Source organism: Jaculus jaculus, chromosome 14 (assembly GCF_020740685.1).
Source record: "Jaculus jaculus isolate mJacJac1 chromosome 14, mJacJac1.mat.Y.cur, whole genome shotgun sequence".
Taxonomy (NCBI): Eukaryota; Metazoa; Chordata; class Mammalia; order Rodentia; family Dipodidae; genus Jaculus; species Jaculus jaculus.
The window spans coordinates 7,491,530-7,513,848 of NC_059115.1; the positions used below are offsets into that span (position 1 = coordinate 7,491,530).

Here is a 22,319-nt window from a genome sequence, read left to right on the forward strand (position 1 = left end):
CACTTGGAAGGCAGAGCGTAGGAGGATTGTGTGAGTTCGAGGCCACCCTGAGACTACATAGTGAATCCTAGGTCAGCCTGGACTACAGTGAGACCCTACCTTGAAAAACCAAAAAATAAAAGTAAAAATAATGGAACATTATTTACTCATCAAATAAACCCAGAGATACACTGTTCAAAGGTTGGAGTGTTGATGAAAACACCAGCTGAACATAAACAAGTCTCCTGAAAAGTAGAAGTTAACCCACACGAAAAAAGAACCTCTGTTCATCAAAAGACACTACACCGGGCTGAAGAGATGGCTTAGCAGTTGAGCTGCTTGCCTGCAAAGCCTAAGGACCCATGTTTGACTCTCCAGGTCCCAGTAAGCCAGACGCACAAGGTAACGCAAGTGTGCAAGGTGGCTCATGCGTCTGGAGTTCAACAGCAATGACTGGAGGCCCTAGCACACCAATTTTTTTTCTCTCTGCCTCTCTCTCTCTCTCACACACTTAAAAAAAAAAAAGTATTCAAAGAAAAAAGAGAGGCCAGCTAGAGATAGAGAATGGGAGGTTTCTGAAAGACATGAAATCAACAAAGGGTTCAAATCCAGGCTGTGCAAAGAACTTCTAGGAATCAGTAAGAAAAAACCACTAGCAGAGGGCTGGGGAGATGGCTTAGCCATTAAGGCATTTGCCTGAAAAGCCAAAGGACCCCAGTTCAATTCCCCAGGACCCATATAAACCATTCGTACAATGTGGCACACACATCTGGAGTTTGTTTTGCAGTGGCTGGAGGCCCTGGCCCGCCTGTCTTCTCTCTCTCCCTGTTTCTGAAAACCAAAATCTGTAAATGATAGCCAGGCATGGTGGCTCACACCTTTAATTCCAGCACTCAGGAGGATTGCTGTGAGTTTGCAGTCAACCCAAAACTACATAGTGAATTCCAGGTCAGCCTGGGCTAGATAGAGTGAGGCTCTACCTAGAAAAACCTATATATTTATCTATATTATCTATATCTATATATCTAGTCTATAAATGAAATGTAAGAGTTTGTAAATGTACACCAATGTCTTATTGCATAGATTCTAGTTTACTGGGCTACTTCCTTATTTTAAAATATTTAAAATTCCCTGGCATGGTGGTACACACCTTTAATCCCAGCACTCAGGAGGCAGAGGTAAGAAAGATCACTGTGAGTTTGAGGCCACCCTGAGACTACACAGTGAATTCCAGGTTAGCCTGGGCTACAGTGATACCCTACCTAGAAAAAAAACAACAAAATTTAAATAAAATTGTCCATATTCAGTTTTCAGAAATCATTTTCAATGTATTGGTTGACCAAGTTCTATCATATGGTAAGTAAATATAAATAAACAGCAACCTACATGGTGGAATTAAAATATCCACACTGAGCCTTATCTCATCATTCACAGAAGTTTTTCTTCCAAAAACCAAAAGTAAATCTCTCTAGCTTTTGCTTTGCTTGACAGCATTAAGTCACTTGTTAACTAAAGTGGCCAACTGCGCTCCTTTCTAACGCCTGCTTGCCTTTGAAACATACACCTCAGTGGTACACAATTAAATAAATATCCAGGAAACATTTGCTGAATAAACATTTCCAGTAGTGCTGGATTTGGGCCAGGCCAACCAAATTCTCAGACTTTCTTTCAGTCAAAATGCATGTAGCTTTCAAGTCAGGATTGATCTATAAATCCACTGGTCTCTGGCACAACCACTTCGAGAGACAAAAAAACAAATTAAGTATTACCAGTTTGTGGTCTTTTCGAGGTTCACAAGAGACCTTTGCTTGAACGTTAATAAAGTTGCCTATTTTCTCCTACTTTTCTTTTCTTTTCTTTTTTTTTTTTTTTGGTTTTTCGAGGTTGGGTCTCACTCTAGCACAGGCTGACCTGGGATTCACTCTGTATTCTCAGGCTGGCCTTGAACTCACAGCGATCCTCCTACCTCTGCCTCCCAAGTGCTGGGATTAAAGGCGTGCGCCACCACGCCTGGCTCTCCTACAGGTTTCTCTGGTTTTCAGCCTCTTTCGTAAAAGTTCTCTTGTCGCATGTAAATGTATTAGGTATCTATGGGTAGATATTAAAGGGTGGAGTTGAGAAACGAGGGGCCCAGTGTCGGAAGCATCTACTGCACCTGATCCCAGAGGTACAAAGCCAAATTCCTTGTCCTTTTGAAGCTGGAAAAGAGAGAATGAGATAAACAAGAAAGAGAAGGTGCAATATCCCGAGGAAAAAATAAAAATGGAGCCTTCAAACGTGGTGATGCACGCCTTTAGTCCCAGCACTCAGGAGGCAGAGGTAGGAGGATTGCCATGATTCGAGGCCACCCTGACACTACATAGCGAATTCCAGGTCAGTCTGAGCTAAAAAAAAAAAAAAAAAAAAAAAATCCCCAAGGAGCCTGCAAACCTGTGACTGTACACAGTGGCCTTGGAAGCCCTGAGGTGACACTGGAGCGCAGCCCCAAAGACAGAAGCAAGCCCAAGACAGTGCGGGGAGACCGGGCAGGGCACAGCGCTGCTTCCTTCCCCATGCTGCTGGGCTCCGTAAGGCCTATGTCAAGGTTTGGGCTTGCGCCCCTCCAGTCCCTGCACAGTCTGGACCTGAAGGGGTGACAAGACGTTCATCCCTTCAATAAATTCAGGGACAGAAGAATACCGTGCAGGCACGTTTCCCCATGCTCTACACACGTGGGCACATACGAACATGGGATTCACTGGACTCATGTCCACCACCCCCGTCTGAGTAAAATGTGCATACTACTGCACCTTTGACCTTAGAAGGCACCTTTATACAGACAACAGAACACTGTGGACTGACAGCATTATTCTTTTTCCCCTTTGGTTTTTCAAGGTAGGGTCTCACTGTAGCCCAGGCTGACCTGGAATTCACTATGGAGTCTCAGGGTGGCCTCGAACTCGTGGCGATCCTCCTACCTCTGCCTCCCGAGTGCTGGGATTAAAGGAGTGCGCCACCACACCCGGCTTGACAGCATCACTTCTTATTTTACAACAGGGGTCTGGGAAAGGGCAGGACACTGGACTGCAGCCTTGTCCATTTCCTCAGTGTTCAAAACCACTAGTGGGGATTCGCCGGGGAAGGACTGGCATTCAGAGGACGCCGGGCTCCACCCACAGCAGCCCAGCTCCCGTGGCCTCGCTCTCTCACGGTCACCTATGGGCCTTCTCCCAATGGGCAGGGAGGAATCGAGTGATGGCCAACAAACTAGTCCAGCAGCACTGGAGATTTCCAAAAAGACACGTGTCCCAGACCAAAATCCGACTCAACCTAGCCTCGAACCTTCCCTTCCAAGGACCATTCTCCTTTTGCAGAATCCACACGGGCTGACAGGCCTAAGGACCAGCAGCTCCAAAGGACAGGTGCATGCTGCAGGAACACCATTGAGAAGGACAAGCGCCTTCACCGCCGGGCCATCTCTCCATGCCATGATGCCACAAGGACTGGGCCAGTGCAGTTTGCCAGTCCTCCAGAGCAGAGGCGCTCCAAGGGGGCAGTGCCTGCCTGCCTTCCTCATTCATGCTCCTCTGCCCGACAGCTTCTTACATGCAGTAACACGCAGAGCGCTGACCGCACTAATGTGCCTGATCCCCTGATCGAGTGAGCACTCTGCTCACCGCCACACCTAGAACCAGGTCTCGCTACTCAAAAAAAAAAAATTTAAAGCCAGGCCTTGTGAACTTTGTAATCCCCACACACTCCGGTACTGGAGGCAAATGGATGCATGCCCTGTTTCATAGGAAACTCAAGGCCGATAAACATTAAGCCTTGTCTGAAAACACAGACAAAAGGGTTGGGGACTTGGCTCAGCAGCTGAAGGAGCTTGCTTGCAAAGACTGGAGGCCTGGATTCGCTTTCTAAGATATCCACATATGCCCCACCCAAAACACAGTGCAGGCCCTACAAGAAGCCTGGGGAACCACACACATACACATACACACCTAAGTAATATGAAATTTTAAAAACTATACAAAATACAGGGCTGGAGAGATGGCTAAGTGGTTAAAGTGCTTGCCTGTAGAGCCTAACCACCTCCATTCAACTCCCCAGTACCCACTGAAAATGCCAGATGCCCAAAGTGGCACATCTGTCTGAAGTTCATTTGCAGGAGCTGGAGACCCTGGTGTGCCCATTCTCTCTCAGTTGGGCAAGGTGGCTCACACCTTTAATCCCAGCACTTGATATATGTGTGTGTATACATTATATATTTCCAAAAAAAAACCCAAAAAACCACAATTAGGAATTGACTGAGCAGCAGAGCCATCTGCAGGCTGTGCGGCGAGCTGCAGACACACAGCTTCTGTGAACTGTCACCTGTGCTGGGCTGGGTTTTCCACTGCTGCAGCTGCCTTTGAGTCCCATTATTACTGTGAGCAACTTCCTGCCTGCTCTCTAAGTAACTCTAGTTAAGTTCGTTGGCTTATCAAGAGGAACAAAACAATGCACTGAGGATGCCACACAGGAATAAATTATTTCAGGTCAGCCCAAGCTAAAGCGAGATCTTCCCTCAAAAAAAAAAGGGGGGGGGCTGGAGAGATGGCCTAGCAGTTAAGTGCTTGCCTGTGAAGCCTAAGAACCCCAGTTCAAGGCTCGATACCCCAGAACCCACATTAGCCAGATGCACAAGGAGGCATACGCATCTGGAGTTCATTTGCAGTGGCTGGAGGCCCTGGTGCGCCCATTCTCTCTATCTGCCTTTCTTTCTGTCTGTTGCTCTCAAATAAATAAATAAAACAAACAATAAAAAATTTTTTTTTTTTTTTTTTGGCTTTTCAAGGTAGGGTCTCACTCTGGCCCAGGCTGACCTTGTTCACCATGAAGTCTCAGGTTGGTCTAGAACTCACGGTGATCCTCCGACCTCTGCCTCCCGGTGCTTGGATTAAAGGCATACGCCACCACGCCCAGCTCCAAAAAAATTCTTTTAAAGGTGGGACTTGAGAGATGGGTTAACAGTTAAGGCACTTGCCTGTGAAGCCTAAGTACCCAGGTTTGATTCCTGAGAACCCACATAAATGAGGCGCACAAGCAGAATCCCTGGACGTCAACAATCAAGTGCAGACAGCTGAGCTGCTTGGAGCCTGCAGCCAGTCCTTACCTTTCATAGACATCTTGAGGGGCCTTGCGAATCTTGTTTTAGGAACTTCCTGAGCATTGGAGGTGCTGACTTCCTGAGCCTTAGAGAGCTTTTGACCTTCATAATGAGTCCATGTTTCAGTTTAGAATTTCCCAAGGAGGGCCTGGAGAGATGGTTTAGCAGTTAAGGTGCTTACCTGCAAAGCGTAAGGACCCATTTTCAATTCCCCAGTGCTCACGTAAATCCAGATGCACAAGGTGGCACATGCGTCTAGAGTTCATTGGCAGTGGCATTAGGCTCTGGCACACCACTAAAAAATAATAATAAAAATTAAAATTTCCCAAGGAGCCTCACTCCAGGATGAGATGTTTCTACTAGGAGGAAATTGCTACACAAATCAGGAAATCCTGGCTGGAGGGAGAGATGGATGAATGGTTAAAGGCACTTGCTTGCAAAGCCTGACAGCCTGGGTTCAATTGCCCAGTACCCCACAATTCCCCAGTGTCCACAAAAAGCCCAATGCACGACGTGGCATGAGTCAAGTTCGTTTGAGTGGCAGGAGACCCTGGTGCACCCATTTTATTTGCAAATGCGCATGGATTTGGCAGGATCTCCGGTTGCTGCAAACAAATGCCAGATGCTTGTTGTACTGTTCTGCCTGGCCTTAGGTGGATTCTGCAGAGTTGAACCTGGGCTACCAGGATTTGCAAACAAGTGCCTTTAACCTTGGAGCCCTCTTCCCAGACCGTTTCTGGTTGCTGAGGTAGGGCGTCACTGTAGTCCACGCTGTCCTAAGACTAACTGTACCCCAGGATGGCCTCTAACCTCATGAATGAATCTCACCTCAGTGCTGGAATGAAAGATAAGTACCACCACACTAGGCTCTTGCTGGGAGTCTGAACGCAGCCCGGCCTACATGTTTAGATCTAGACCAGCCTGGCTAGGGACTGAGTTAATCGGCCCCTCCATGAAAGAAATTACAAATGGTGGACGAGCTTCCTCATATCGCACAACCTGAACACTGAAACTTCTTCCACAGAGCGTACTGAAATATTGTCCAGTCCCCTTTAAAAATATTTTTGGTCTTTCATTTTTATTTATTGATTTGCAAGCAGAGACCTGCAGATGCACACAGAGAGAAAGAGAATGGGTGTGCCAAGACCTTCTGCCACTGCAAACAAACTCAGAATACTTACTCCACTTAGTGCGTCTGGCTCTGTATGGGTATTGGGGAATTAAGCCTCAGTTCATTAGGCTTTGCAAGCAATCACCTTAATGTAAAACTATCTCTCTGGCCCCTTTAACTTTTTTTTTTTTTTCCAAAAGAAAGGTCTCACTCTAGCCCAGGCAAACCTGGAATTCACCATGATGTCTCAGGCTGGCACTGAACTAACAACTCTCCTGCCTGGGGCTCCCTAGTGCTGAGATTAAAGGCATGCACCACCTACCCCAATCTCACCTCTTTAAAATGTTTTTATTTCATTTGTAAGCATAGAGAGAAAGAGCGTGGGCAAGTCTGGGCTATTGCTGCTGCAAACAAACTCCAGACCCATGTGCCACCGGGCATCTGCCTTCACATGGGTAGTAGGAAACCAGGTACAGGAAAAGTCCAGTTTGGTAGACTTTATCCAGTGAACCATCTCCTTAGCCCCTCTTTTAAAAAATGTATTTTAGGATGGACCTGGAAAGGATTATACTAAGTGAGGTAACCCAGGCCCAGAAAGCCAAGTGCCACATGTTCTCTCTCATATGTGGATCCTAAGTACAGATGACTGGGCTTCTGTGTGAGAAGGAAAATACTTAGTAGCAAAGGCCAGTAAGTTAAAAAGGAGACATAAAGGGAAGAAAAAGGAAGGGAGGAGGGTACTTAATAGGTTGATATTGTATATATGTAAGTACAATGATTGTAATGGGGAGGTAATATGATGGAGAATATAATTTCAAATGGGAAAGTGTGGGGGTGGGGAGGGAGGGAATTATCATGGGATATATTTTATAATCATGGAAAATGTTAATAAAAATTAAAAAAGAAAAAAAGAAAAAAATTATTTTATTTATTTTTAAAATTAAGGTAGGGTCTCATGCTAGCCCAGGCTGACCTGGAACTCTCCCTACAGTCCCAGACTGGCTTTGAACTCACAGAGGGATTAAAGGCATGGGAAACCATACCCAGCAACAATAGACTTAAAAAAAAAAATTTTAAGCCAGGCGTGGTGGCACACACCTTTAATCCCAGCACTCGGGAGACAGAGGTAGAAGGATTGGCATGAGTTCAAGGCCACCCTGAGACTACATAGTGAATTCCAGGTCAGCATGAGCTAGAGAGAGACCCTACCTAGAAAAAAAATTTTTTTTTTTTTTGTTAAACCTATTTTTTGATTTCTTAAGGTAAAGTCTCACTCTAGCTCAGGTTCACCTGGAATTCACAATGTAGTCTCTGAGTAGCCTCAAACCCATGGCAGTCCTCATAGCTCTGCCTCCTGAGTGTTTGCATTAAAGGCCTGTGCCACTATGCCTGGCTTCAAAAACTATTTTATTTGTTTGTTTGTTGCCCAGGGTGGTGGTACAAGTTTACAATCTCAGCCTGTGGGAGATGGTGGAAGATTGATGAGGAACTCAAAGCCACCTTCAGCTACATAAGGAGCTCCAAGCTCATCTAGATTTTATGAGACCTTATTTCATAAAACAAACAAAAAGTCACACCAATATCTACTTTGCATGTGGTTTGTTTCAGGAAGGACAATTATACATTATCAACCCAAGGACAGATTTTGAGACAAACCACGGAAGCAATAACTTAAGGGCTGAGAAGATGGCTCCGAGTGTAAGGGTGCTTGGCAGAAAATGTTTTTTTTTTAATTTTTATTAACATTTTCCATGATTATAAAATATATCCCATGGTAATTCCCTCCCTCCCCACCCCCACACTTTCCCAGAAAATGTTTTTTAACAAGGTTCAGTTTACCAGTCACTCACAGAGAGCTAAACAGGCACGTGTTTGCAGCAAAGAAGCTGGCTACACACACACACACACACACACACACACACACACACACACACAATTTTTTTTTTCGAGGTAGGGTCTCACTCTGGTCCAGCCTGACCTGGAATTAATCTCAGGGTAACCTCAAACTCTTAATAGTAATCCTCCTACCTCTGCTTCCCGAGTGCTAAGACTAAAGGCGTGTTCCACCATACCCAGCTCACACACATAATTAAAAAAAAGTTGACAATCTCAGTCCACGTAGACAATAAACCATTAAGCAGTCATCTGCCATGATCCACACTTTTTTTGCTTCCACATAATATATATTAGATATGGACATATTTAGCACGTAAACATCACATGTTGGTACCATCCTTCCCCCTCCTCCCCGCCCCTTTTCTGAAGAGGTCTTCCTCCTCATTGGAGAGGCAGGTCAACCCCATGGGGATTGTGGGTCATGCACTGTAGGGGGGAGGCAAGGTCTGTGCAAAATGTCCCAACTTGTGGCTCTAACAATCTTTCCGCCCCCTCTTCCGCAAAATTCCCTGAGCCATGCTGGGAGCATTTTAAGTCTACTTCAGGGATGGGCACTTAGGAGCCTCTGGGTCTCTGGTTTGATAGGTGCTGAGTGTCCTCAGTGTCTATCTCCTTCACCCTTGTGCTGATATCAGATTCACTAAGAAAGCAGCATTCTTGCTCATTGCCTCAATTCTTCTGTGGTTTCATTTGGGGCCAGGGTGGAGTGCGCTGGGCCATTTATCTCTTCAGGTCTAGCTCCCGTCTGAACAAAGAGAAACAGATTCTCCAATGGAGAGAGAAGTCAGCACCGGTTAAATGGGACAACCATTATTAATTTAGAGAGAATTTAAAGGGTGAAGACCCTCTCTTATACTGTAGGGTTAGTGCGAGCTTGACAATGAAAAGCAGAATCATTATCTGGATATGATTCTGACTTGTTTCCCAGTTCCAGATATAGTTTCCTTTCCACTGAGCAGATCTGTTAGCCAATCCAAGAGCAGCTGGATACCCACCAGGGCTGTGTGCCACTATTGCACTTGTGTGACCATCACATCAGGTTGCTTCTGAGTCGCTTAGACTTTGAGTTGTGTGGACAGATGTTGGCCACTTTTCCCCAGTAGCTCATATAGCACCTTCCAGCACTAGATGGGCTAATTGTCTGGGGACTGGCTCTCCTCTGGATTCCAACCAGGTCTCTCCGTGGTCTGTGCTGACAGTGTATAGTGTCTTCAGCAATAGGGTCTTACCATTAGCCTCTGGTGGGTAATCAAGTTGTCTGACAGAAGTCTGTCCTGTTTGTTTTGGGAGATCTAGTAGGGGTCTCTGATCAACAGCTCATTGCGGATGTAGACTACATCTTGGCACAGGGAATTACAGGACAGCACCAAGGGAAAATAAAAAAAAAGGAGGCAGAGAAGAAAGAGAAACAGGAGAAATTTGAGTTTAGGTTTCGCATCACCCTCTCCAGGGCCCTTTGATTCAGGTGCTTCCCCTAAGGTCCTCTTGAGGGTTCCACCTCTTAGTCTGACTTCCAGAATTCTATGGAACCAGTTCAATTTGGGTTCAGTTTGTGTCCCCTCCATCCCTTCCCTTCCCCCAAGCCCTGCCCTCCCTATTGTCACAGCCTCAAGATGCCATTCAGTTATGCCAGCAACTCGGGCTGATCGAGGTTAGGAACTGCAGATGAGTGAGACCATGTGATGATTGACTTTCTGTTAGTGTGTGAGTTCACTTAGAATGATCTATTCCAAGTTCAGCCATTTTTCTACAAACTTCAATGTGTCATTTTTTCTTATTGCTAAGTACACTTCCATCATGTAGCTACACCACATCTTCGTTATGCATTCATGCAATGATGGGCACCTGGGTTGGTTCCAGTTCTCAGCTGTTATGAACTGAGCAGCTATAAACATGGTTGAACAAATATCTCTGAACTGAGATGTGGAGCTTTTAAGGTAAATGCCCAGGAAGGGAATACCAGGGTCTGTTGGTAACTCTATATTCATTCTTTTTAGGAGTCTCCATATTGATTTCCATATGGTTGTACCAGCTTACATTCCCACCAACAGTGAATGAGGGTGCCTATTTCTCCTCATCCTCATCAACATTTGTTTTCATTATTTTTTAATATTTGCATTTTTTTTTATTTTTTGAGGTAGGGTCTCACTCTAGCTCAGGCTGACCTGGAATTCACTATGTAGTCTCACGGTGGCCTCAAGCTCACCAGGATCCTCATATCTCTGCCTCCCAAGTGTGGGATTAAAGGCGTGCACCATCATGCACCCTTTTTAAAATACTTATTGACAAATTCAGCACATGTAGACAATAAACCATGAACACAGTCACCTGCCATAATCTACACTTTGCACCTCCACGTAATTCTTTCTTTTTTACAACTCGTCACTTCTATTTTTAAGTATTTTATTATTATTATTATTATTATTATTATTTATTTATTTATTTATTTTGCTGGTTCCTGCCATGAGGAAAAGACAGGAGAACCAGCTGTTTCAGGTCTGATTTCCCTGGAAGCAAGGAGCCTGCCCCAGTGGTGCATGGGCTGGACAGACAGGCACTCTGGCATCAGATACTGGGCATTCAGATATAGGCTGGCTCCAAGGACAGGGCCAAGTGTGGCCCCAGCACTGGGGTTCTGCAAACAACTTTCTACTGAAACTTCAGTACCAAGGACAGCAGCGGGCTCTTGGGTGGGCAACTCCATGACCTCTGGCCAAGTGGACATGAGGGAGGTGGCCACAGTAGTGCCTGACCACCACAAGTACCTAGGTTCAACTCCCCCAATACCCACATAAAGGACCAAGGTTCCCAGGACCCACAAAAAGTACCTAGGTTCAATTCCCCAGGACCCACATAAAGCCAGGTGCACAAAATGGCATGTGCATCTGGAGTTTGCAGCAGCAAGAGGTTTCCATGTGCCTATTTTTTCTCTCTCTCACTCTTTAAACAAACAAACAAGAAAAAACAAATACAATTTGGCCATAGTGACACATGCCTTTAATCCCCATACTTGGGAGGCAGAGGTAGGAGAATTTGAGGCTATCCTGAGAATACATAGTGAATTCCAGGTCAGCCTGGGCTAGAGGGAAACCTTACCTCAAAAGACAAACAAAAGGGGGCTGGAGAGATTGCTTAGTGGTTAAGGTGATTGCCTACAAGGCCAAAGGACGCAGGTTCAATTCTCCAGGACCCATGTAAGCTAGATGCACAAGGTGGCACATGTGTCTGGACTTCATTTGCAGCAAGTGGATGTCCTGGCATGGCCATTCTCTGTCCCTCTTCCTCTCTCTCTGTCTCTCTCCTAACTAAGTAAATAAAAATAAAAGTAACTTAAAGAACAAAACAAAGCAAAAACCCAAATATTTAAAAAACTTTTATACTTAGAAATTTCATAAATCCAAACAATATACAACTATCACAATCCCCTCCACCACCCTCCCTTTTCTCTCATCCCCTCCACTGAATCCCTTCTTTCCAACTAGTCTTTCTTCCATTTTAATAATCATTGTTTCTCTTCCTAGTATGTAGCCTCAGTGAGGTCATGAATATCAGGGCCACCTTGTGTCCTGGAGACAGTGTAGACTGTATGGTGCACACTCCTCGCTGCTTTTGACTCTTTCTTTCAGCCACCTCGACCACTGTGAACCCTGAACCTTGGAGAGTGTGATCGAGATGTCTCCCTTAGAGCTGAACACTACATGTCACTTCTTCCTAGTGGTCCCTGCCATTCCAGTTACATTGTTAAAAATTACTTGTTTATGCCGGGCGTGGTGGCGCACGCCTTTAATCCCAGCACTCGGGAGGCAAAGGTAGTAGGATTGCCATGAGTTCAAGGCCACCTTGAGATGACAGAGTTAATTCCAGGTCAGCTTGGACCAGAGTGAGACCCTACCTCGGGAAAAAAAAAAATTACTTGTTTATGTGCAAGCACAGAGGGAAAGAAAGGCATATAAACATGTATGCCTCCCTTGCCCTCTCTGCGCGCACACACACACACACACACACACACACACACACACACACACACACATATAAAGAGAGAGAAATGGAGGAATGAATGCACCAAGGCCACTTTGGATCTAGAGTTTCCCAGGGACCACTTAGGCTTTCTGAGAACCTCAGGAGTAGACAAGGGGGAGAAAACCCATATCCAAGTGGTGAAAACCAGGAAAAAGTGATGGAAGGGCCAGGCGTGGTGGCACACGCCTTTAATCCCAGCATTCAGGAGGCAGAGGTAGGAGTATTGCTGAGAGTTCGAGGACACCCTGAGACTACAGAGTGAATTCCAGGTCATCCTGAGCTAGCTAGCGTGAGACCCTCCCTTGGGGAAAAAAAGTGATGGAAGGGTCGCATTACATTTATTGTTATTAGTAGTGCAATTAAGCTTAAATCAAAGAGAAGCATCCCCACCACAGCCTGACAGTCAGGCACTCTTGCGGGCACCTCCCTCATGTCCACTTGGCCAGAGGTCATGAAGTGGCCCTCCCAGGAGCCCGCCACTGTCCTTGGTGCTGAAATGTCAGTAGACCGTCGTTTGCAGAACCCCAGTGCAGGGGCCATGCTTGGCCCTGTCCTTGGAGCCAGCCTGCATCTGAATGCCCAGTACCCAATGCCAGGGAAATCACACCTGAAACAACTGGTTTTCCTGTCTTTTCCTCATGGCAGGAACCAGCAATAAATAAATAAAACAAAAGTAATAAAAACTTCTTTTTTTTTTTTTTTTTTGGTTTCCAGGTAGGGTCTCACTCTAGCTCAGGCTGACCTGGAATTCACTGGAGTCTCAGGGTGGCCTTGAACTCATGGCGACCCTCCTACCCTTGCCTCCCGAGGGCTGGGATTAAAGGCGTGTGCCACCATGCCCAGCTTAAATAAAGACTTCTTTGAAGTGATTAGCTGCAAAGAAGAAAGGGTGATGTGGAGGTGAAAGTATGGATTATGGCAGGTGCCTATGTTCATGGCTTATTGTCTACATGTTCTGAGGTTGTCAATAAATATCACAAAGATCCACCCCCCCCCCGTGCATATGTTCACAAGCCAGGTTCTTTCTTTGTTTGCTGGAAACACATGTCTGTCTGGCTTTCTGTGAGCATCTGGGAAATTGAACCTTGTTGGGAAACCTCTTCCACCAAGCACGCTTACCCTCGGAGCCTCCTCCCCAGCCCTTAAAGTATTGCTTCCGTGGTTCATCTTGAAATCTGTCCTTGAGTTGATAATGTGTTAGTGTCCTTCCTTACACAAACCACATGCAAAGTAGACATTGGTGTAACTTTTGTTTTTGTTTTTTGAGATGGGGTCTCATAAAACCTAGATGAGCTTAGAGCTCCTTATGTAGCTGAAGGTGGCCTTGAGTTCCCATCAATCTTCCACCATCTCCCACAGGCTGAGATTGTAAGCTTGTACCACCACGCTGGGCATTTTGGTCTTGCTATTTTTATTGTTTGTTGGTTTTTGTTTTTTTGGTTGGATCTCGCTCTAGACCAGACTCACTTGGAATTCACTATGTACTTACAGGCTGGCCTTGACCTCACAGAGATCCTCCTACCTCTGTCTCTGAATGCAGGGATTAAAGACGTGTGCTGACATGCAGAATGGCTGCACCAGGACCTTCAGCCACTGCGAACAAACTCCAGATTCATGCGTCATCCAGTGCACCTGCCTTTGTAGGGATACTGGGGAATTGAACTCTGATCCTTGGGCTTGGAGATAAGCACCTTAACTGCTTAGCAATCTCCCCAGCACAAGTTGTTAGCTTTTTTTGTTGTTTTGAATTTTTAAAAGTTTATTTAAGAGAAAAAGAGGCAGATATATGTTGGATCTGCCAAGCCATCTCTCCAGCCTCAGTTGTTGTTGTTCATTTTTATTTATTATTTATTTGAGAGCAACAGAGAGAGAGAAAGAAGCAGATGAGAGAGAGGGGGCGGTGGGGGGGGGTAGAGTGGGTGCACCAGGGCCTCCAGCCACTGCAAACAAACTCCAGACACATGAGCCCCCTTATGCATCTGGCTAACATGGGTCCTGGGGAATCGAGCCTCAAACCAGGGTCCTTAGACTTCACAGTGAAGTGCTTAACCTTCAAGCCATCTCTCCAGCCCTAGTTGTTGGTTTTTAAAAAACATATTTTTATTTATCTGTTAAGGAGAAAGAGAGAGAATGAGTATGGGCATGCCAGAGACTCCAGCTGCTACAAAAGCATACCAGATGCATGCTCCACCCCATACATCCAAGTTCTCATGGGTACTGGGGAATTGAATCCAAGTCACCCATGTCATTAGAATTTTTAGACAAGTGTCTCATTGAGTAAGACATCTCTCTGGCCCCTGTGGTTGGTTTTTGAGGTAGGGGCTTACCCTAGGCCAGGGATATCTGGAACTCACAGTGCTCTCCTTTCTCGGTGCTATGAGTGTTAAGATTAAAAGCATGCACTGTTATATGTATTATAAATGTTAAAAGAGGTAGACCAGCTGGGCATGGTAGTGCATGCCTTTTATCCCAGCAGTTGGGAAGCAGAGGTAGGAGGATTGTTATGAGTTTGAGGCCATCTGAGACTACATAGTGAATTCCAGGTCAGCGTGGGATAGACTGAGACCCTCCCTTGAAAATTAAAAAAAAAAAAAAAAAAACCCAGGTAGGCTGGAGAGGTGGCTCAGTGGTTAGTGGTGCTTCCTTGCAAAGACTGACGTTCTAGGTTGCGTTGCTCCTAGGCATGTAAAGCAAGGCCCTGTCACTGAAGACACCACACGATTGCACTGCAAGACATGAGACATCGAGCTGGAGCTGAGATGGAAGCCTGCTCCTTGTTGGCTGGTTGTCATGGTTCTGGAAGAGCTATGCAGCCTGTTGGTGGAGGTGGGAGGAGCCAACAATGGTTCATCTAGAAGTGAACCCTGCAAGCGTTACTGCTGCCCAGGCAGGCTAAATTTGCTAACTGGAGCAATTGGGCATGTCTGTTATGGGGGAAGCCAACAGGTCTCTGATTGGATTCGAGGCCTGCTCCTTGGCAGGGACTTCCTGTGTGTACTGAGCCACAGTCAATGTGTGTGACTGGGGAGGTCAGAAGCCCTGGGAGGGGAAAGCTATTGCTGCTGTTGCCTAAATAGATGTATTTATGCCCACCTAACTGCCCGCTAGGTACTTAAGGCTCAAGTGCATATACTGAGGCTTCTCTCACTTTTGTTCGAGAAGGTTCTCTTTGCAGATGCACTGACCCCTGGGGGGACCCACAAGTCACTGAAGAGCTGAGAAGTGACAGTGGAGTGCTCCGCACTAAGTGAGACAGCGCTCCCACACCCTCCAAGGTCCAGGGACCACGGCCTGCAGCTGGTAAAAGGGATCAAAGAGCCAAAGCAGGGGAGGAGAGCTTTGCAATACCTGTCTTCCAGACACGGCGCTCATGTTCACAGTGGCTGACGCTCCCTGCACAAGCCCTGAGTGCTGGGAAAGCGCAAAATAATGACAGTGAAGTAGAAGAGGGACTATTGAAAAGAAGGGGTTCAGTGCCAGGGGATGTGGAGGAGGGTGAAAAAGAGAATAATAATAATTTTTGTTTCCCCAAGATAGGCTCTCACTGTATCCCAGGCTGACCTTGAATTTTCTATGTTGTCTCAGGGTGGCTCCAACTCACAGCCATCCTCCTACCTCTGCCTCTGGAGTATTGAGATTACAACAGGTGAACAACCACAACCAGTTGAGGAAGAGCAGCCTGGCATCGTGGTGCGTGCCTGTAATCCCAGCACTCTAGAAGCAGAGAGGTAGGAGGATCTGTGATTTCAAGGCCAGCCCAGAACTACAGAGTGATTTCCAGGTCAGCCTGGGCTTAAATCATACGCTGCTTCAAAAAAATAACAAGGAAAATACAAGAAAGGGGGGCTGGAGAGCTGGCTCAACAGTTAAGTTGCTTGCCTGCAAACCCTAAGGACTCAGGTTCAATTCCTCAGTGCCCATGTAAAGCCATATGTAGAAGGTGGCGAATGTGTCTGGAGATTGTTTGCAGTGGCAGGAGGCCCTGATGTACCCAGTCTTTCCTTCAATCTGCCTCTTTCGTTATCAAATAAATAAATAAACAAATAGAGAAAAACCCACATTACCAGGTAGAAAGGGACATACCTTTAATTCCACTACTGGGAAGGTTGAAGTACAAGGATTGCCAAGAGTTCAGAGAAAATCTGGGCTACAGAGTGAGTTCAAGGTCAGCATGGGTTACAGTGAGATCCCGTGTGCATAGAAATAAATAAGTCAGGCTCAATGGACATGTGGGGGGGGGCACGCTTGCCTATAATCCCAACATTCAGGAGTGAGAGATAGGAGGATTGCTGTGTGTTTGAGCCACCCTGAGACCTCATAGTGAATTCCAGGTCAGCCTAGGCTAGGGTGAGATTATACCTCTAAAAAAACCAAAAAAAGGACAAAAAAAAGAAAAGCCAGAAAACGTCCAGGTGTGCTGGTACAATCCTTTAATTCTAGCATTCAGGAGCCCGAGGTAGGAGGACCCATATGAGTTTGAGGCCTGCCTGAACCTGGTTAGAGTGAGACTCCTCCTCCTCAACGAAAATGAAAAAACTCCTCAGGCATGTTGGCACAGGCCTTTAACCCTAGGACCAGGAGGCAGAGGTAGGAGGTTGTGAGTTCAAGGCCAGCCTGACACTACACAGTGGGTTTATTGGGGTTAGTAAAGCGAGACAAATGACTCAAAGGCAGCTGCACACCAACAAGCCACGCCAGCAAGGCTGTGCCTCACCGAAGCCGAATCCCTGAGTGCAGGCGGCTGACGTCCTGGAGGTCTGAGGACAGCGCTCACTTTTCCTACTCTTGAGGAAGGGCCTCGTGAATCTTGTAGGTTTCAGGAACTTCCTGAGGCGTGGGGGTGCTGACCTCCTGCGCCTTAAAGAGCTTTTGAACTGCCTAAGTGTTCCATATTTCACTTTAGAACTTCCCAAGGAGCCTCCCTCCAGGATGGAATGTTTCTACATGCAGGAAATTGCTACACAATCAGGAAAGGCTGGCTGGAGGGAAAAACTGATGAATGTTTAAAGGTACTTGCTTGCAAAGCCCGATGGCCTGGGTTCAAGTCCCAGGCACCACACAATTCCCCAGTGCCACGAAACGCCAGATGCAGAAGGTGGAAGGAGTCTGGAATACTTTACAGTGGCTGGAGACCCTCGTGCACCCATTTCCTGTCTCTCTTTCTCCCACTCGCTTTCAAATAAGTAAGTAAAATATTAAGTCATAGCAAAGCTTAGCCGGGTCGGCTGACTCACCCGCGAAGCGAAGCATGCCCGCGTCATGGCTCCACCAGCACGCCTCTCATTGCAAGAGCCTGGCTGTGGGAAGCCGACCAGAGGGCCGGCTACTCGGCGCAGCAGCCAGGGAGGGCCGGGATCAAGCCTTGAGCAAGGAGCAGGGTCAGCTGCGGGTTGGGCCAATCATGGCAAGGTGTTGCTTGATCCTGCAAGACTTGTGAGAGAGCATGTGGCCAAGTCAGGCAAATTCCATGAGCAGTGATGCCGGAAAAAGTCAGAAGAGACCAGCCTCATCTTTTACAAAGCTAAATGTACATGTGTCACAGGACCCAGCCAGCTCATTTGTTGGGACTTACTCAGCAGAAATGGAAACACAGAGGGCCTGGTGAGGTGGCCCTGTGATCCTAGCACTTGGGAGGTGGAGGCAGGATTCAAGGTCATGCTCAGCTACACAGCAAGTTCGATGCCAGCCTGGGCTATATGTGACTAGCAACAAAAGCATGTGAGGCCAGCGGGGACTACAGACTAAGTTCCAGGCCAGCCTGGGCTAGAGTGAGACCCTACCTCAAAAAAACAACAAACAAACAGGGCTGGAGACATGACTCAGCAATTAAAGGCACTTCCTACCAAAATGTGGTAGTGTGGGCTCTATTTTTCAGTACCCACATAAAGCCAGACGTACAAAACGGCACATGCGCCTGGAGTTCATTTGCAGTGGCAGGAAGCCCTGTGTCTGCTTCCTTCTCCCTTAAATGAATAAATAAAAATTTAAGACACCGGGCGTGGTGGTGCACGCCTTTAATCCCAGCACTCGGGAGGCAGAGGTAGGAGGATCGCCATGAGTTCAAGGCCACCCTGAGACTACAGAGTTAATTCCAGGTCAGCCTGGACCACAGTGAGACCCTACCTCGAAAAACAAAACAAAACAAACAAACAAACAAAAAAAAATTTAAAAATATTTATTTTCCAGGAGAGAGATAAGGGGGGGCAATGGGCACTCCAGGGGCTCTAGCATTTGCAAATAAACTACAGGCACATGTGCCACCTTATGCCTCTGGCTATGCATTGAACCTAGGTCACTAGGCTTTGAAACCAAGTACCTTAACCACAGAACCATCACTCCAATTCCAAATAATTAAAAAAAAAAAAAAAAAAGAATCTGTTAGTTGCTTAGAACCTTAAAATTAGAAACTTCTAGACTTTTCAGACTGACAATATACTTAGCATTGTGTGTTAGTATCATCTCCATTTGCTTTGATTTTTTTTTTTTTAATGTCGTTTGTTAGTTTCCAAGATAGGGTCTCCCTGTAACCCAAGCTGACCTGGAATTCAATATATAGTCTCAGGGTGGCCTCCAACTCACAGCGATCCTCCTACCTCTGCCTCTCAGGTTCTGGAATCAAAGGCGTGCACTACCACGCCTGGCTTACATTGACTATTATTTTTTAAATTTTTATTTATTTACTAGAGAGAGGCAGGTAGAGTGAGAGATTGGGCAAGCCAGGGCCTTCAGCCATTGCAAACGAACTCCAGATGCATGCACCACCTTGTGCATCTGGCTTACATGGGTGCTGGGGAATCGAACCTGGGTCCTTTGCTTTGCAGGTAAGCACCTTAACAGCCAAACTGTCTCTCCAGCCCTTCCTTTGATTATTCTGAAGTGCTTGGGACAGTGCTGGGTGCTGGGCATTCAGTGATCTATCGTTATTTTTGGTGCTGCTGTTCTTTGGGCAGACATTTTCCACCAGCCCTCCAGAGGCCTCCTCAGCTTCCTCCTGTTCATCTCCCCTGGTACCTGCAAGAGCCTTCTGGCTCTGAGGCCCAGCGGATGGAGAGTTCTGGTAAGCTGGCCAAGCTAGTGTGGGAAGGCTGCCTGGACCACAGCACTGGCAAAGATGGACCTGCCACATCCTGCCTCAGAAGCCACTGTGGCCACAGCCCAGGAGCCTCAGCGCCATGAGAGGGAAGGGGGTGGATGCTGGCCGCATTCTGGAGGTTTTGGGGCTTCCCGTGGCCGCTGGCAGACTGGTGGTTGGGCGGATGGGGGGGGGGAGCTTGTGTGGTGGTTGTAACCACTTACTCAGCCCCTTCAATCCCATGTAGGAGGGATTTGCAAGGTTACTGGAGGTTGAGGATGACAACACATACTTCATATGCTTCTTGGTCTCCAGCCTTTTCTGTCATTAAAAATATATATACTTTGTTTATTTGAAGCCAGGCATGGTGGCACACGCCTTTAATCCCAGCACTTGGGAGGTGGAGGTAGGATGATCGTCATGAGTTCGAGGCTACCCTGAGACTACATAGTGAATTCCAGGTCACCCTGGGCTAGAGTGAGACCCTACCTTGAAAAACCAAAAAAATATAAGTAAATAAATAAAAAACAGGCAGGCTGAAGAGGTGGCTCAGTGGTTAATAGTGGTGCTTCCTTGCAAAGACTGACGTTCTAGGTTGCGTTGCTCCTAGGCATGTAAAGCAAGGCCCTGTCACTGAAGACACCACACGACTGCGCTGCAAGACATGAGACATCGAGCTGGAGCTGAGATGGAAGGCTGCTCCTTGTTGGCTGGTTGTCATGGTTCTGGAAGAGCTATGCAGCCTGTTGGTGGAGGTGGGAGGAGCCAACAATGGTTCAACTAGAAGTGAACCCTGCAAGCGTTACTGGTGCCAGGCAGGCTAAATTTGCTAACTGGTGCAAGTGGGCATGTCTGTTATGGGGGAAGCCAACAGGTCTCTGATTGGATTCGAGGCCTGCTCCTTGGCAGGGACTTCCTGTCTGTATGTACTGAGCCACAGTCAATGTGTGTGACTGGGGAGGTCAGAAGCCCTGGGAGGGGAAAGCTATTGCTGCTGTTGCCTAAATAGATGTATTTATGCCCACCTAACTGCCCGCTAGGTACTTAAGGCTCAAGTGCATATACTGAGGCTTCTCTCACTTTTGTTCGAGAAGGTTCTCTTTGCAGATGCACTGACCCCTGGGGGGACCCACAAGTCACCGAAGAGCTGAGAAGTGACAGTGGAGTGCTCCGCACTAAGTGAGACAGCGCTCCCACACCCTCCAAGGTCCAGGGACCACGGCCTGCAGCTGGTAGAAGGGATCAAAGAGCCAAAGCAGGGGAGGAGAGCTTTGCAATACCTGTGTTCCAGACACAATGACCACGGCGCTCATGTTCACAGTGGCTGACGCTCCCTGCACAAGCCCTGAGTGCTGGGAAAGCGCAAAATAATGACAGTGAAGTAGAAGAGGGCCTATTGAAAAGAAGGGGTCCAGTGCCAGGGGATGTGGAGGAGGGTGAAAAAGAGAATAATAATAATTTTTGTTTCCCCGAGATAGGCTCTCACTGTATCCCAGGCTGACCTTGAATTCTCTATGTAGTCTCAGGGTGGCTCCAACTCACAGCTATCCTCCTACCTCTGCCTCTGGAGAATTGAGATTACAACAGGTGAACAACCACAACCAGTAAAAATTATTTTTTTAGGGCTGGAGAGATGGGTTAGTGGTTAAGCGCTCGCCTGTGAAGCCTAAGGACCCCAGTTCGAGGCTCGGTTCCCCAGGTCCCACGTTAGCCAGATGCACAAGGGGGCGCACGCGTCTGGAGTTCGTTTGCAGAGGCTGGAAGCCCTGGCGCGTCCATTCTCTCTCTCTCCCTCTATCTAGCTTTCTCTCTGTCTCTGTCACTCTCAAATAAATAAATAAAATATTAAAAAAATATATTTAAAAAAAATTATTTTTTTATTAGAGGAAGAGCAGCCAGGCTTAGTGGTGCATGCCTGTAATCCCAGCACTCTAGAAGCAGAGAGGTAGGAGGATCTGTGAGTTCAAGGACAGCCCAGGACTACGGAATGAGTTCCAGGTCAGCCTGGGCTTAAATCATACGCTGCTTCAAAAAAACAACAAGGAAAATACAAGAAAGGGGGGCTGGAGAGCTGGCTCAACAGTTAAGTTGCTTGCCTGCAAACCCTAAGGACACAAGTTCAATTCCCCAATGCCCATGTAAAGCCATCTGCAGAAGGTGGCGAATGTGTCTGGAGATTGTTTGCAGTGGCAGGAGGCCCTGATGTACCCAGTCTTTCCTTCAATCTGCCTCTTTCTCTATCACATAAATAAAAAAACACATAGAAAAAACCCCACATTGCCAGGTAGAAAGGGACACACCTTTAATTCCACTACTGGGAAGGTTGAAGTACAAGGATTGACACGATTTCAGAGAAAATCTGGGCTACAGAGTGAGTTCAAGGTCAGCACGGGCTACAGTGAGATTTCCACGCGCATAGAAATAAATTAAAAAAACCAGGGTGCCCCATGGCTCAATGGGCATGGGGGTGCTTGCCTTTAATCCCAGCTTTCAGGAGTCAAGAGATATGAGGATTGCTGTGTGTTTGAGGCCACCTTGAGACCTCATAGTGAATTCTAGGTCAGCCTAGGCTAGGGCAAGGTTCTACCTCTAAAAATCAAAAGAAAAAAATAAAACAACAGAAAAAGCCACCCCAGCAAGGCTGTGACTCACCGAAGCCGAATCCTTGAGTGCAGGGGTGAAGTCATGGAGGTCTGAGGACAGCGCTCATTTTTCGTAGATCTTGAAGAAGGGCCTCGTGAATCTTGTAGGTTTCAGGAACTTCCTGAGCCGTGGGGGAGCTGACTTCCTGCGCCTTAAAGAGCTTTCCAACTGCCTAATTGTTCTGTATTTCAGGTTACAACTTTCCAAGGAGCCTCCCTCCAGGATGAAATGTTTCTACGTGCAGGAAATTGCTACACAATCGGGAAAGGCTGGCTGGAGGGAGAAATGGATGAACGGTTAAAGACATTTGTTTGCAAAGCCTCACGGCCTGGTTTCAATTCCCAAGCACCCCACAATTCCCCAGTGCCTACAAACTGGCAGATGCACAAGGTGGCAGAGGTCGGGAGTACTTTACTCTCTCTCCCCGCCCCCCACTCGCTTTCAAATAAATAAATAAAACATTAAATCGT

General features: G+C 46.8%; 1 long non-coding RNA gene across 2 annotated transcripts in view; it reads right to left on the reverse strand.

The window, feature by feature from the left end:
* The window catches only part of LOC123454566, a 30,243-nt gene that overhangs the window by 7,832 nt on the left and 92 nt on the right, over positions 1–22,319 (reverse strand). The window contains exons 2-5 of one of the 2 annotated variants that reach the window (XR_006633404.1): positions 21,859–22,122; positions 17,369–17,564; positions 5,331–5,402; positions 5,114–5,255 (exon numbers count right to left, since the gene is read on the reverse strand). This is a non-coding gene — a long non-coding RNA (uncharacterized LOC123454566). Of the gene's footprint in view, positions 1–5,113; positions 5,289–5,330; positions 5,403–17,368; positions 17,565–21,858; positions 22,123–22,319 lie in introns of both variants that reach the window. The other variant, XR_006633405.1, reaches the window with a different exon arrangement.